The 17,911-nt window shown below is 38.8% G+C and overlaps 1 pseudogene; it reads right to left on the reverse strand.

The window, feature by feature from the left end:
• Positions 1-17,911, reverse strand: part of LOC140948186 (sushi, von Willebrand factor type A, EGF and pentraxin domain-containing protein 1-like) — a 91,050-nt pseudogene that overhangs the window by 20,110 nt on the left and 53,029 nt on the right.

Raw genomic sequence — 17,911 nt, forward strand, 5'->3', positions numbered from 1 at the left:
ACGTTACATTCTTTTGTCTAAAAGGGAGGCCAAAGTAAAAAATCAAACCAATTTTTTTGTGTTCGACAAGTTTACTTTACAAAATGTTGCCAACAAATCTGGTGACGTATAGGCCAGCCATTTATACGTAATATACATCGCATCTGAGGGCATTTTCAAGAAGCGACGAAAAAACTTTCTTGTTCACGGTAAGTTTGACAGAAGCAAAAAAAACCTCTACGTTTTTTCTCAGAAGGCGTAGTAATTTAATTTTCGACGTTTTCTTTTAGACCATTTATGCTAAAGCTTACAAAAAGATTAAAACTGAGATTTGCCATGTTTGAAGGTACTGTAAAGACACTCTTGCTATATGTTCACGCATGAGTTCACCCGTCAATCAAACTAATCGTTTTTTTTTTATACTTTACTTACTGATCTGTTGACCACTTCGTGTGTATATACTATATTCTCAGGCTCAGTTAATATTGTTGAATTATTCAACAACATTAACTTTTAATTGTTAATTAAAAAAGTAATTTATAATTATCATTAAAAAATCTCCCAGAATCCTTTGAGGAAACTTTTATAACTCTGACAATATTATATCAAGAAGAAAGTCAGACCACAAAAACATTTGCCAGTATCTTCCCACTTCACTTCTAGGGCAACGACGTTATCAATCACGTGACTATTGCCGAATTAGGTTTTTTGTTGCTTTGACAAGATTTCATTATCGAGTTAAAAACAAATAGCATATTTGAGGTTTTGGTTGCGTGGGGCATTTAAAACTAACCAGTTGACTTCCGGCGTTTGTTACTAAAAGAGAACTTTTAAGAAGATAATAATCATAGAGAACCAATAACAAACTCAACCCACAGATGTCGTCGTCGCCTGGATTCGAACCGGGCCAAATTGGTGGGAGACGATTGTTCTCACTACTGCGTCACCATTAAACTTGAAACTTGGAACGCGCAACTTAGAAAGCATTTGATCAACCTACCTACACATGTAGTGGATCCCTGGAGTTCGTACCCTTGATGGCAATGGCAGACGTACCCTCCATTCGTGTTATTGCACCACTGATTGCACGGACCGTCTTGACACTCATTTTTATCTAAAGTAATAAGTAGGGAAAGACAAGATTGTTACTGTAGCCAACGTGCAAAATTTATAATAGCAACTTGTTATCTTATAATCTGTGCAGTTATGTTTCGGATTACTTCATATCCTGTTTAGCTGGAGGAACTCATTCTTTGCGAGAATTCGCAATTTCTCTGCCATAACTTTGCTCCTGCCAACGATCTCACCGGCTATGCAGGCTAATTATTTTTTTATTACTCTTGTAATTAAAAACATTTTTTCCAGAAAAGTCAAATATGTTTTATTACAGATAACTTAGGTTTTATGCGTTATCTGTTCAGTCGCTGCCCAAGAAGATGAATTGAAATTCTAACTTCAAATTTCCACTTTAATGTACGTTTGGAATGTTTACCTCTCAGCCTTATCTAAGCGCAATCCAATACCGATTTGGACCCAGTGCCTTAAAAATTCGGACGCTTTTATTATTGGACACTATTTTAGCCATTTTTGTACGTATGTTCGAAGTAGTGTACAGTTTCTTAGGCGTAAAACGTGTACCACGAACGTTGAAATCAATAACTTTCATGTTTTCAGCATGCTTCATCGCCCTTCGATATGATTTGATAAACAGAAACCAGCAGTTTTGTAATTTTTTTAACTTAAGTAAATTAATTTTGTTAATAAAGTTAATGCTTGGTTGAGACCACTTTAAAACTTTTCCTACCTAGACACCACGGTTGCCTTCCAGTCCACTCTCCTCTCGTGCATGTCCGACTCGAAGGACCAGTCAAGACGTACCCACTATTGCAGGTAAAATGCAGGGTGCTTCCTGCATTGTTGTTAGACGAAGAAACTGTGCCATGAATTGGTGCACCAATTACTGAACAGGAAGAAGCTGAAAGGGGATACAGAAATTATGTTTGCTCTTTCGATAAGAATAGAATATTAAGATTTATTTGCTCAGTCAGTAGGAAAGCCGACTTACGGATTATCTTTCCGTTACTTTATGAAATGGAATCTCATTAGTTTGAAGTGGAATACATTAACACCAATGACGTCACAGCTTTCAGTTTTTATCTCATGAATAAGGTCATAAGATCAGGCCATGTGCTATTTTTAGTTGGACTAACGGCTTGGACAGGTTTTCTGGTTATTTGCTTTTTGATTGATTGATAAAAAAAGAAAAGTATTTATTTTTTTATTCATGTTGTTGAGGGAATAAGGGGAACCTCATAAAATTACGGGGTCGCAAAGTAATTACCTTCTATTTCCTACCGTTTTCATTGCCAAGCAAATCGGTAAGTTCCGGTTCACTGGTTCTTTGCACGAAAATCGTACATATTTAACGAGGACGAAGTCAAAGTAGCTCTTTCTACCCCGAAAAACAATTTTTTCCCTTTTTCTCCTCCACCACCACAACCACTATTTCAAACTAATGAAATTCCACTTCAAAAAAACAGATAACCAATAAACGCTCCCTACTATACTACTGTCATGTATTACTCAAGCAGGAAAATTGCAAGTTTTCAAGCTTTGCGCACAAGTATAAGGCCACGTCCACACGAATCCCAATATTTTTTAAACCGCATACTTTTTTACCCGAATTGGCCTTGCGTCCTTACGAAACCAGTGAATCCGGTCACCGCAACCGCATTGTTTTGAAACCGCTCTCCAGAGCATTTTAAGGCCCCGTTCACATGAATCCAGGTAAAATTTTGCGGTTGAAAATGTCTGGATTCATGAGGACATGGCCTAAAACATTGGTTCGTTCCGCTCTTTAATGTAACGCTCACCAGTCTCGCAATTTTTTCCATGATAACCATCTGCACATAGGCAAATGTAGTCGTTGTATCGATTGACGCAACTTCCACTGTTTTGACACGGTGATGAGGAACATTCATCCGTATTGTCAGGGGGTTTGGAAATGGCTGAGAAAAGAACAAAAATGAAGCAATAATTTATTGACTTATTAAGGTTTATAGATAGGGGAACAAGGGTAGCCCAGTGGTAAGAGCAATCGCCTCCCACAAATGTTGTTCACGTTCATATCCTGGCCGTCGACTCTAAATGTGGGTTAAGTTTGTTGCTGGCTCTGTCCCTTGCTCTAAGAGATTTTTTCTGGAAACTTCCTTTTTCCCCTCTTCTAGAAAAACCAACACTTCCAAATAAACTCAAATTGGATGTGAAACGCACACTTAAACGAGTTCTTAAGAGCTCCTTAAAGCTTCGGGGATAAACAAATTATAATTTTCACAATAAATCATGATACCGTGCTGAACTGAAACTGAGCATGGGTGGCGAGAGGTGAGACCAATCGCCTTTAACCATCGTGGTCCCGGAGATTCGAGCCCAGAGAAGTTGACATTGGGGGATTAAAGGGACAGCTTCACGGTTAAACGCATGCACATTAATTAAATTACGTTTTTCCAATTTATTATTAATTCTATCGGTCAATAATTTCACTCACACGTATCTCAGTGATCTCAGCGCATATTTCAAAGTAGAAGTACATTTCAGAGTAACCTGAAGTAGGATGGAGGAGTACTAAAATCGCAGAAAAAATCAGTGGACTATGCCAACACTACCACCGTTGAATTTAAAGTTGACTCGAAGGTTTTATTCCATGGTTGATTAATTTACAGCTACTTACTTCTTTGACAACATTATGACATTATCATATTGCTTGCAGAGATGATACAGCATGTCCCGACAGAAAAACTGTGAACCTGTCCGTTTAAGTTTGTTGTAGGTTCTATACCTTGCTCCGCATGTTTTGCTTACGGTACTAACGTGCGCTGTGGATGTGCTACATCAAAATCATTATTTATTCATTTATTTTTGTTAATTTTATTTTATTCCCTTATTTTATTTATTATTTTACTTAATTTTTTAAGAGACTACTTACGCGGTGAACAGCCATACACTTCAACCCTCATTGTAATAGCTGACTTCCAGGTTTGTGGTCGAAATCTTAAATACATTGCTTCAAACACATGAACTTCATTACGAACCACTGTATTTTGGTCTGTGTTGCCTGTCAGAATCTGTAGAGTTAAAAGAGAACAACGTCTTTGAAGCAAACTAAGTTGTTTGTCTTAAGTGCTATGGCCATTAATAATATCATTAATAATATCACTAGAGATATGTCTCCCTACCCGGGAAACACATATCACTAGGGATATGTGTTTCTCCTACCCGGGAACATATATCGCTAAGGATGTGTCTTTCCCTTCCCGGGAACACATATCTCTAGAGATATCTGTTTCCCTTCCCGGGAACACATATCTCTAGGGATATCTATTTCCCTACCCTAGTGCTTTTACATATTACGCAGCTACAATTTACCTTTTTCAGCATTTTCCCACTTTCGTTAGATCATCAAACTTATAACAGATTCATGTTAGGTGGAAAATTTTAATGAGAAGTGTTTACTCTTTGCTCGTCCAGACACAATTCTTATTACTGCGGCATACATGTAATTCGCTTATTTATTATTATTCTTTTTGTTTACCTTTTTCTTACAAAAAAAAATCTTGCGAACCATATTTGATTACTTTTTGTTTTCAACAAAGATAAGACAATTACATTACTACTTCGTTACTGACTATATATTATATACTATATATACTATATATACTATATATTAGAAAAACAACAACTCTGCACGTTCATCAAGCTTTTTTTTACACTGCCGTCGTTGCACGAGCGATTTTCGTATGAGCTAGAAAAATGGTTTCGTTAAGTGTTAGTTATTTGTTTTATCAACCAATGGATGAAAAGATCAAAACATCGACTCTTCTTTTTTCCGCCAAAGGAACCCTAATATGGAGAAGGCATTTTTCGATTGGCCAATCGTATTGCAATATGACGTCAAAGCGAAGTATCGATTGACTTCTAGAAAGTTTTTTGGCATATTTTTTTTTTCACCCGAGCGTTCGCTTAACCAAGCAAAAGCCACCCGCGTTTGTATCCGTTCGATAAACCAAACAAATCGCTCTATTTCCGTTCGAATTCGTTTATTGCTTCTGTTTTGTTCGGGCTTTTTCGTTTCAAGGTCATACGAAAATCGCTCTAACAACTTTCGTGCCCTTTTCCTCGGAACTTTGATACAGTCCTTTAGAATTCAACTTCAAAAAAAGTTGCCAACATTTGACGAATTAAACGAGATGGAATTAGCACGATTAAGCTTGAGGCAGCGCAAATTCACTCTTTAAGTGACGTTTTCGTAGCCGTCGCCGTCGTTATTGCGTAAGCTCCCAATTTATGTGCTGAGGAGATATTTGATGGGATTAAGCCTCTTACTTGTGGATAGTCGATCCAGGTTGCTCCATCGGTGCTGTAATCGAGTTTGTATGTCGTAACCCATTGGGTATCGTCTGAGCTGCCTTGACTAGCTACCCCTGAAATCTGATAAATCTGGCTAAACTTGATTTGCAGCCACTGATGTTCGTCGTTAGTAGAAGCTGACCAACCGCCAATTTGAGTAATGCGTCCCTGAGAGTCGAATTGGTTTTGGTAATTCAGGCGAGCCCCAGACGGAGCATGCTCTGGGTCTAACTGGCTCGACGCTGTCATGTCTTCGTCAAGAACAAGACGACCGGTAGATACTCCAAGGGTTTTGAGACAGTCTACATAGTATATCATAAATACAAGAAATAAACCATATATGTCATCTAAACATGAAACTATGAATGGCTAGTAAATTTTCTCAAATTTATGATTTTTATCACTTTTTGAACGTCCATCTCAGAGTTTCTTAAAGTAGCTCAGAATTGCTATGTACTCCATACTTACTCAACTCGAAAAATCTGGAATTGGACGAACGAGCCAGCGCACTGTTAACTGATGATTTTGCACTCATACGACATGTGTTGCTTGAGTTGTCAAATTCAAATGATCTACAGATGAAGGAAGATTCTGACAGGCAAGACGATGCACAGGACTCCGGATCGACGTTGTTAACTACTTTGTCATCGCTTCCTGATATGTAGGACTTGTATGTTACACGAAACGGGCGTTGTGCAGCAGAAACTGTTGGGAAAATGACACCAGGGTTACATTTCTTACAAACTCACTACACACAATCAGCAATCGGGCCACTGAGTTAGTTGCTAACAAGAGATTTAACCTTGAAAATGTCAGTTACTGGTAAGAGTAAAAAAGAGCAGCAAACATACATTTGCTTTCAAAATAGAAGTGTTCCTGTTCTAGTATGGTCAATATATAATTCGATTGTATCGTGTAAATTAAACTACGTACAAACGGACGCAACAACTTCCAACATTGTGTGACCAAAAATGTTGGGAGTTATTGTGTCCGTGTTGGCAGTGGTGTGCAACCGGATGCAACAACTCCCAACAATGTCAGAACCTGCACTGCATAGTGTTAAGTTTACAACCCATACGACTTTATAAACTCCAAGATCATGCTTAATGCGCGTTCGTGGCCCGAAGAATGTTGAAAGAGCTATGTAAATGGATCCAACATTGTTGCGCTACGCTTTGGCGACCAAGGAACAAAAGAAATTTGGGAGTTGTTGGCTCGAAAGTTTGGCCGGTTTCAAACTTTGTTCACGCAACAACATGCAACAGGGTGTCAGTTTCTCCTTTCTAATCATGTCTAACAAATCCAAATCGAAACCGAGCTCTGATGTATTACTAAAAGAGATTCTCTTACACTGTTTCGTAGAGCCTTGAAGAGTTCTATGTTTAATCGTTATAATAATTTTTTTTTGCTTTAGCTCTAGAAGAAACACTTTTCATTAAAAATAATATATTCTGAATTATGTGTGTAATTGTATTCTATTGGGGTCATGCACAAGATTAGCCTTTGCTATTTGGATGATCCCAACTCTCTCACTACTTGATGTTACTATTTTGTATTTTATTAGTACATTGAATTGAGCAAGTTAAAGTAACTATCTATCTATCCCTCCCTCCCTCTCTCCCTCCATCTATCCATCCATCCATCCATCCATCCATCCATCTATCTATCTATCTATCTATCTATCTATCTGTCTATCTATTTATCTACCTATCTACATCTAACAATGTTGGTAGTTGTTGGCCAACAATGTTGAATCCGTTTGCACGGGGCTTAAAAAAGAGCATTTACTTACAGTCACATGCGTATGACTTATCGGTCACGTGATATTCTCCAAACAGCTGTTCTCTAAAATCGGCCCATGCAGCAATATTCCCTTTCACATAGTCACAACTGTATACCAGATTATATATGTCATTAGCAGAGAGTACATAGTCAAAAACATTCATCTGACTAACATCGCCAATTAAGTTCTCCTCAGTATTAAACCCACCACCTAATTCGTCTTGGTCTTGGCCAAGAATCATCACACCACCACCATTTACCACTTGACCTTTTTGAAAAGGCGCTGAGGATGCTTTAGTTTCCACACCGTCTTTGTATGCGTGCCACGTGCCACCAGCGCTTTCCCACGTGATAGCCACGTGGTGCCACTGGCCGTCGTTAGCTCTCAAGCCTGTGAATACGGTTTGGTTGTTGACGAACAGGACGAAGCTTGCGTACTCTTGAAGAGCAAAGGCGTTGTCTTGCACAACATCTCCTTCTTTTGAAGCATATGATATCACGGTTCCTGGGTTAGTATCATTAGTCCGTATCCAAAAAGCAACAGTTATGGCATCAATGTCTGGAATTGTTTTCTTTATCTTGGAATATGACTTCACCGCTCTTACTTGAAAAGACAGATCGTAGTCGGATGAGAGAGCTGAAAGAAAATAACTTCAACATAAAAACCGAGAAAACAACACCATCTCTGCGACTGTTTGACTCAAGGTATTAGGAGAAAATTTTAAAGCATTGTTGTTGATCGCTACGATCAGTACGGTTGCTAGGATAAATTCAAAGACCGTTCAGCGGTCGCAACGATTCTTTCCCGATCGTTCCGACAACATAAGCAGAGATAAACGTCAACTCAATCTTAAAGCTGTTTCAATATCACTTGAACGATTGCGATGAGATCTCTGCGATCACCGGACTTTTTAAGTTAAACTGTTTGTATTACAATGGACGAAGTTCGTCTAATTTTGTGGCAACGTTTGCAGAGTACTGTAACACAAGAAAAGGGTTGTAATCATGACGCTGATTATGACGTGTACCTCGTGTGCAGCGACATCCATAGTATGTAGGCTTGCAGAGACACCTGTAACCAGTGAGAGTATTGACGCATGTACCGCCCCTTTTGCATGGCTGTCCTACGCACCAATCAATAGCATATTCACAGTTAGCTCCAGTATAACCCTTCGGGCACTGGCAACTGTAAGAACGTAAACCGTCCACACAGGTGCCGCCATTCTTACATGGTGCGGCCGCGCAATCATCGATATTGAATTGGCAATTGACGCCACTGTATCCTGCCTGACACTTGCAAGTGTAGGAGTCAACCCCGCTGATGCATACACCATTGTTCTGACATGGATTTGAAGCACATTCGTTGATGTTCATCTCACAGAACGTCTCGCTGTAATCGACGGGACATTGGCAGTCATATTTACCAGCTTTATCAATGCAAACGCCATTTACACAGGGTTTTCTTTGATTGCAGAGGCTAACCGGAAGATCACATTCATCTCCAGTGTACTCGTCAGGGCAAAGACATTTAAACTCATTGACCTACCAATAAGAAATCAGAGACGGTTTGGTTTTACCGACAAACTATAAATTATCATCAAGTAGTGCCATTCCTTATTTCACAGACTGGGATGTTTTACAGGGCCCTCTTCTTTGCCTCAAAATGTTAAATCCTGTTGATATACTAAGGGTAAATTTCCCGCAAGTTCCTTACTCCGTGACATCTGCTAAGAGTTGATCGGGAAAACCGAGATTTCATAAATAGTTTCAAGGTTTCACTTACTTCGTTATAAACTTTTTGTTTATTTGAAACTAAAATCGTCTGTAGACTCATAGTTCAATGTCCACCATAGTCTCCAAAGCAGACATTGTTGGGGCTTCCTCGCCCCTTCCTCGTACGCCTCACATAGCTCAGTCGGTTAGAACGCAGTTATAGCTTATACATCCAGATGTGGTGGAATCAATCCTCCGCGGCGTTTATCTTCGCTTGCTTAAGGCATATCACCTTCATCAAATCAAATTTGGCAATTTTTCTGATTTTAAGGCGTTTTCTCTGGTGATGTCGACGGATTTGCCCTAACTGGTCGATTTCAAAAGTTGAAAAAAGCATGGATGGGTCTATTTCTCACTTTACGCTCTTTTAACAGATAGCCTGTTTACATTTGACGTCCACACGAGTCCGTCTGAGTTTGTAAAGGTATCTTTTTTTCCATACGGGAACAGTGTCCACAGGGTGGAAAACTTGACAAACGGATAAATCTGGTTTTCGTGTAGACAGTCGTAATGACCAAGTGTGAACGCGTGTACAAAACAGGCTTGAGTGCATGACATAGTCTGAGTGAGGATCAAAGTCATCTGAAGGCGATGGTGACCTATGTTATACTGTACGCATCTTATTAAAATTGTCATTTGTCAGTCAGAAAAATACACTGGAATGTCAGTGTAGCTGTGAAATACCTTGTTGACACAGGTAGACGATTGATAACACGGTGAGGATAAACACTCGTTTATTTCTTTCTCGCAGTTCACACCGTTATATCCAGGAGCACAGTCGCAGCGATAGGATTCCTTCGTGTTTACGCATCTGCCACCATTCATGCATGGCTGGGAAACACAGGTATCTACCTCTGAAATTAGAAAGCCAGTGTTTAGTTTACAATTAAAACAAGTATCATTTATGCTTGAGTGGCCTAAATTAAAGAGAAAATGGCGAGAGGGCATTTAATCCTCTATATAATGAAGAGAATGATCACTTATTCTTTCTCAGGCTTGATTCTCAGGAGATCTACGTGATCGCAACTACGCTAACGGTTCGCTCTCAAAAAAGGCTCCTTTGCGTTCTAATAAAGGGCCCTATTTTCACTCTCGAATCCTTTTTGGATTCTACTAAGGCCACTGCTTCATAGTGTATTAATAGTTGGTTTAAAGATTTCGAATTTGTTCTGTGGATCCTTACATCAGCTCTGAGATAAATGTGTCGAAATAAAGCGATAGAGACACTGCTGGACACAACGTCACTCGCAAAAAATGTTTCAGAGATGGGGAAAAATTGATACAACAAAAGGCTGATTAAAAAGATCGCGTCGGGGGAAAAGGGTACTCAACCAACTTTTACAACTGGAAGGCTCCACCCCGAGGTCTAACCCTTTATTGGTTTTTAAATTAGTAAATTATACTATCACTGTTATCATTGCTATCGTCATCCTGATCGTGATCGTTATGGTGATCGTCATCGTCATCGTCATCTCATGATATGTTCTGTATTGGCATATCTAACGAGATTGTGATGTTTTCTTTTTCTGTTACTGTTTGGGGCTCGTGATCGTACCATTTCTCTTTTGTGTTTATATTAATATGTTCCAGTGTAGGTATGTGACGGTCTTGTTGTATCTGTGTAGGTATTCAGTTTTTTGGCCAGCTCAGGGCACTTTGCCACGACATAGTCAATGGTTTCCTGGAATTGAACACATTATAATCCGGCATACTGGGTCTGTACCATTCTTTAGGATCTTGAAGCGATAGTAGTTGGTCATGATGGTCTGGTCTAGGGCAGCTATGATAAAGCCCTCTGTTTCGGACTTGAGCCTAGCTGTTTTAAGCCATCGATTCTTTTGGTGCATCTTCACATTTTTGCTTCAATTGATCTTGGGCTTGGCGCTTTGCTTTTCGCTTAACTTTTCTGGCATAGACGTTTGGAGCTTCGGTCTCAGGTTGCAGTGTTTCGGGGAGGTCAATCTCTCTTCTAAACATTGAAGCATGGCTAGCTACCAAGTATTTTTTCTTTGTTAGTTTGTTCGTTCGTTTTTTCATTTTCATGCTCTTTAGCAATCACGAGACGGGGATTATTTTTGGCCGGTGTTAAGGTAAGCATCTAAGCCTTTTGTAACTGTTTTGTAAGTAGTTTCCTGTTGGATCAGGCTCCTACCATCCTCATTTCTGGGGGACGTATATTCTGTCCACGTCTGATTTTGGGCGGTACATCCTTTCTTAGGTGACTAATTTTCTTGTTGTATCTACTATTTTCTGATCCCTTCCATTTTTCAGTCAACGATGTTAAAGCTGTAAGCTACGACTGGTTCAAAGTTCAAAGTACATTGAGAGATTTTACAAAGTATTCAAGGATCCAGACAACACTAGCTCGCACGATAGCTAGAGCTAATCTAGGGGGTAGTGGAGAGACCGTTTACACTGTAAATTTAGTAGTACGTTTTACATAATCAATAACCCATAAATAAGCAGATAGTATGAATATATGTTGTGGTTCAATTTTATCCTTGGTTTAAATTTTATTTTCCTTTGTTTTTGGGTAGGGTAATGTATGATAATGAGTTTGCAACAAAAGAAAATAAACTTTAAACCAAGGATAAAATTGAACCACAACATATATATGCGAATAGATAATTGATGATAATGACTGAAAGGAAGAAAGTGGGTAAATAAAGCTTCTTTGGACATACATTTTGAAATTTGTTGATAAGGGTGGGTATGCCAACATAATTATCCTCTTCTTTTAAAACTTGCAAAAGTTGATTTTGAATACTTTTCTTGAATACATACTTCGATAATGTACGTAGTTCTTGGGGGATGCTATTCCATATTTTGTGCCCTTGTCTTGAAGGGGATTTATATTTTTTATTACACCTTGAGTGTTTTATGCGGTAATTGCCAGCTGAAGAAAATATTGTATTGTAATTATGTATCTCATTTGAACAATTAAAAAGACTAGAAATACTGCATGGGGTTAACTTATTGAAAACATCATGTATTATAATTGAAATAAATTTAAAATAAAGCATATTTAATGGAATGGTATTGGAGGAGACAAAAAGAGGAATGGCATGTGACCTATACGAAGCAAAGTATATGTGGCGAAGGGCACGCTTTTGATGGACAAGAACTTGATTAATATAAGTTTATGCAGCTTGGATCCCATAGGATAAAAAAGGGAATACCAAAGATCGATAAATTGCTAGCAGTGTACTTGTGGGTACATTATATCTTAGTCTGGAGAAAATACCAATAGTGTTGCTGATCTTTGAGGTGATGGGCCCAATATGATATTTCCAGCCTGTCTGACCTTTCATTCTATTCTGGCCATTATGGCTTCTTGATTCTGGACGGTTAGCTTTAGGACGCTGCTTTAGGCGGGGCGAATGATAAGATATGTATTGGAAAATTAAAGTCTTGCAAGACGCTCCGGCGAAGTTGTGTAGCAGTTTTTTCCTTGTGACCAGAACAATGCAGGTCATGTTTGTATTGTGATTTACCCCAAGAAAACGGATAAAATTGATCTTTTAATCCATGACTCAGGTTCAAAAATGGCCGTAAAGATAAGCAATCGTGTAAAAAAGCTGATGTTTGTATTTAAATTGTTTCAAGTGACCGCTGGCTAAATTCATTCTTTTCGGATCCGTAGTAAAGGAACGCTTCGGATCATGTATCCAAAGTATCCGGCTTTGGATATGATTCAAAGAATACATCTCCGTTGTCGAATGGTAGCAAACCATTCCGCTTTTAGGGTTAGAAGAGCTGCTACGTGATCTCTCTTCCCGGACAGAAGAAAAACAATAAGACCGCCAAATAGATCCTGTTGGCTTTTTAAAGTTCTCTTTTACTAAAAAAAAACCTCGAACTTTTATTTCGTCAGCAAACAGTTCAGTTGAAAAAGAATTCTATAATTATATTCTACAAGTCTCTTGTTTGATTTATACTTGCAATATCGGTCAATTTACGCAACCTCTAAACTTTTGGCACAGTTTTAGTTTGCTTCTGCTTTGAAAATGGAGGTATAATTACTCTAGCTGAGGTAATACAATGTAAAGATTTGTAGAGAAAAACAACAAAAACTTGCTAATTTATGACGAAAAATGTACTTTAATCAGGAACTAAAAGATTCAAAACGCTCTGGTCACGTGACTGATGACGTCATGTCCCTCTTTTGTGTCGTTAAAAAATTACCAGGTAGAAAATTACTTTCCTGCAAATTTTCACTGTCGTGTGATGAAACGTCGACTCTCTACAGCCCTCGGCCTAGCCTACCGACTTTTTCGCTCATGTTTATTCCACCTTAAATTTTTAATTTCTCAGTAGTAACACAACCAAAACCTTAAATATGCCATTATTTTTTAACACGATAATAAAATCTTGTATCTTCGGCAATAGTCACGCGACCGATGACGTCATTACCGTAGATGTGACATGGAAGATATTTTATGGCGAATGTTATTTTCTCTTTTTCAATAAAAATATAATTTTGCCTGTAATGTTTAATTCAAAATCAACTGTGGAAAGTAAACATCACGTTCCTTTTGGTTTTAAATTAAGAAGAAACAGTAAGGAGAAGTGTTACCTCCACAAACATCCACCGAACTTGCCCCAGTACCATGGGTAGATTGTTGTCCCGGACACGGAAGACAGGCAATCTGCCCAGACCCTGATTGATAAGTACCAACAGGACATGGCGAGCACGGCTCTACTCCGTTGCCTGAATACGTTCCTGGAGCGCACTGCACTGTATAAAATGAAGAGTATACTTAGAATGTATGAGCAAGAAAACAGACACGTAATGATTCTAGACACCTAGAGTTTGAGTGCCAAGCAGCAAATAACTTGCGTTTTTCGTAGCATTTGACCGTTTCTTGGTCCCCTTCTGTTGCGGTAATTGCCTGGGAAATTTTATTCGCAATTGGATGATACATTTATATAGGTTTCGAGGAAGAGACAGGTAGCACGCTTCCATGGTCTTGCATACCTGCTATAGGGCGGACAGATCGAAATGATATTAAAAAAGAGCAAGTAAAATAACGTAAAATTAGCGGCCGTTTTTCTGAGTCAACAATCTTTCGAGCAGCTACTTTTCTTTAGATTTCATGAAGGACTGAATGTTTGTTTTAAAGATTAAAAGGACAGGTCAACGAACGTGAAACCCGAGAACAGTCAGAAAACTCAGTTTGACACTCAAATAAAGAGCAGCGTCTTTAATGTTTTACCATATATTTCTTTATTCATTTGGCGATCTATCTATTGGTGTTTTTTGTTTGTTTGTGTTGTTATTATTTAGGTTAAATTATTAACTCCTTCAGAAACACTTACTTCCACAATCTTCGATTCCTTTGGATGCATCAATTACAGTAGAAGTGCCATTTGGGCAGCTAATGCAGGCTTTGTTCCTTTCATCGGAAGAGTACGTACCAAAAGGACACCTGAAACACTTTGCTACACCAGTTGAGGAGTAGAAACCCGGACCACAATTATCTATAATCAGCCAAAAAGATTTAAAAATTAAACAACCTCCTTGGAGTGGTTTTAAAGTCGAATTTAGGCGTGAGACAATTGAAGGCACCAGAGGTCCTAACTAACTAGGATGAAAGAAATCGCTTCTACGGTTTATTCTTAATGCAATCTGCTGGAACCCACAACTCCTAAGAAATTTACCAGTAATCTTGCTTACTCCGGGCGGATTGAGAAATGACTGCTGAATTGGCAAATGCTGTTTTCTGGAAAAGATTCGTCGTACAAGGATAAAACGAACAAGAAATATGCCCTGAACTATTATTCAGAATTACCACCAGTAATCAATTTTAAAACTAGTAGTAATCATAGATTAATGGAGAGTTTTAGATTCTGAGACGAGGACGACTATGGCGAGTACGAGATTTTCTCAATACTGAGTGAACCAGCGCGTGAACCAGCGTCTTTTTGGAGGGAAAACGTGATAACCGTCGTCATTCTACTACGAGTTTCAGAGCAAATGTCAAAGTAGCGGGAACAAGTTATCAAATGTAAGAAGTGTTATCATTTAGCTGTCGGGTGAGGGTTTAACCTCCTTTAGTACAAGTAACCGAACTAACTTTCTTGGTGAAAAAAAGAAAAGACAAATGAAGCTTTCCGTGGTGTCTTTTTTTGAGAACACGCGCAAGTTAAATCTCGTACTCGAACTCGTTCTCGTCCTCAAATCTAAAGGTCTCTAATGAGTGCGTTCAGGTTCGAGTTTTCTTAGCTCTACATTAGCATTTATTCCTTCAAACACTATTTCAAAATGGGGAAAAGATCATGAAAATTTCTTTTACAAAGTAAACATTTTTTTCTTTTATACTCTTCAATTTTTAACATGTCTCACTCTACTCTTCGCCAATTATGGTTGATAAAAATGTGAAGTAGATCATAAACAGGTCACTGCAAACTTCAAAAGCATGGTAGTCTCGAAGATTATAGTCCTGGCTTCTTGCGTGACACAACGTGAAGTGAAAACAATGATCATAGGAACACGCAGACTACGGAATATTGTTTCGGCACCATGCAATGAAACGTGACAACAATAGTCCCATTGTTTTCTAACCCTTAAAACAATAGTCCGCAGTCAGTCCGCAGTCTCTATTTTACTCTGCCCTGAAACATAATAGGTATTTGCTAGATTATAGATGTCAGCGAACCGAGCAAAGTCTTTTGCCATTTTGTGCGAATTGTTTTAATATCTCCATAATTTCAGTTCGTGTGACATAATCACTTAATATACGCGGGAAAAATGTCTTCACACGTACTTTATCCAAAAATGTTTTTCGCACAGGTGACAGGTAAAACTACTAACGCACGGATAAGTTTCTCACGGCATAAATGTTACCCGTTCTTTATTTGTGTATTTCTGCGAAGTTTCAGCTCGATTTGAAAGGCATATTAACTGAGAAAGATGCAGCAGAATCGTCAGCCAGCTCAGTGATAAAACCCGCTTAGAAAACAACTCCAAAGATCATTCATTTGCCGAACTTAAACAAGAACGTCGCTTGTTTGAAGATTGGGTAAGAAATGAGGAGGCGATTAATTCTAAACGAAACAGGATTTCCCCGCTAAATGTTTTTCACTTCCTACTTTATCGAAGGTGGAGTATTCTTCAGGATATTTACTTTTTGCAGTCGAACCTCCGCTAACGGCACCTCGCTACAACGGCCACTTTCTTTTTTGTCGCGGCGGACAGAAAATCCATACACTGACTCTTGTTTAAGACCTCTCTACAACAGCCACCTCTTTACGACGGCCACTTTCTTCTGACCCCAAGGTGGCCGTTTTAGAGAGGTTCAACTGTATATCGTATTCGACGATAATTGAGAACGAGTGTACAAATACACGAAAATCAATTCTTTCAAACACGTGACAAGGTGGCCATGTTGGTGGTCAATACAATAATGTAACGCAAAAATGTTTTCAACAGACAGTAAATATAGCAGGTTTAATAATGGAAGAGCACTTTCAGTGTGTTTGCCGTACATGTTGGCAAAAAAGACCAGACGCACAATATGATAATATGTCTGCGACTCATTTGCACTCTTCTTGGTAGTACTGAGATCATGTTTCAGGCTCTTTACGTCGGCAGTAAGGCTGAAATTCTTGTCATTCAAGAGACCAAGTTGAGTTAATACTTCGTCGTACTTTGCTGACGTATAATCCACTGTAGGTTTCAAGTCGATAAATTTCTTTTCAATTGACTGAAGGTTTGCTCGTATTGAGCTAAGTTCTGTTTCTAGTAGCTTTTTAATTTCTTCTAAGATTGCCATAAACGCTGATGTCTACATGGGGCAAGAATTTTTGCCAATAACGGCGGAGCTATAAAAAACATATCAGGCCGCCATGACAGACGCCGTAGAAAAATGGTTGTGGCTAGAATGGATACCCTAAAGTCAGATTGTCATCTTAACTCAAAATACATGATTGAACTTAAAGTAGCGAATAAGAGAAAAAAGAAATAGAGGAAACCAGTAGGTAGTATGTAGGACTTGAACCCGCGTCATTTGATGTATAATCTACATTCTCTATTTTCCAATTCCCCATAATACACTCTGTTTGCCCCCCAAATTTTGCATAAACCATTGTTTTTAAATGCTCCTGGGAGTATTGCATTTTCCCAAGAGCATTTTAAGACAATACGTTATGCAAAATTTGGGGGGCAAACAGAGTGTATTATGGGGAATTGGAAAATAGTCAATTCGTATCCACTAGACCACCAAGGGCTAACTGCAGACACCGGTTAATTTTAAAGTACTTTACATGACATTAATTATTACATTATTGAAAGCTAACCGTTTTTAAAACAGTGCTTAACCCTAATCACTGTACTTCAGTGCTAAACCCTGTATTCAATTCTTTTCCTGGCACAACAGTCTCCTACTCTGATTTCCCCACTTTTCTAAAAAATGTGCCCAATAAATTCGCATAAATGTAGTGTAGCGTGGTATAGAGTATAGCGTTGTGTAATAAACATAAGGTGTCCAACCTGATTTTAAGGTATCCATTCTAGTCACAACCGTAGAATAACCGCCATGACTGACGCCGTAGAAAAACCGGACCGTCCCGTTCCGGAAAAACTCGACATCTTTCGCATCAATCTTTCCTTAGCTTTCTTCACAAAATAAAGCATGGCGTTGTGACACGTCGCGATCCCTATTCCCAGTTTCCACGGTCTCTGCTAGGAACACCTGGGATCATGACACCCTTTTGGCGCACACACACACACACACACACACAAAAAAGAATCGCTTGCATTTCCTGAGTCTCGCAGCTAAAGCAAGCGAGACTAATAACACCGTGCTTTTTACATACCCTGATAGCACCAGGGTAATGCATATGATTGCCATTTATTTTGCGTTTTTGACGTAAATAACGCGAGCTAAATGGCGAAGAAAATGCAGACGTACTAAGACAACCGCTTGCTGAAAGTAGCATAGGATACCCAAGTACCACAGGAATTCCAAGA

Source organism: Porites lutea, chromosome 9, assembly GCF_958299795.1.
Source record: "Porites lutea chromosome 9, jaPorLute2.1, whole genome shotgun sequence".
Taxonomy (NCBI): Eukaryota; Metazoa; Cnidaria; class Anthozoa; order Scleractinia; family Poritidae; genus Porites; species Porites lutea.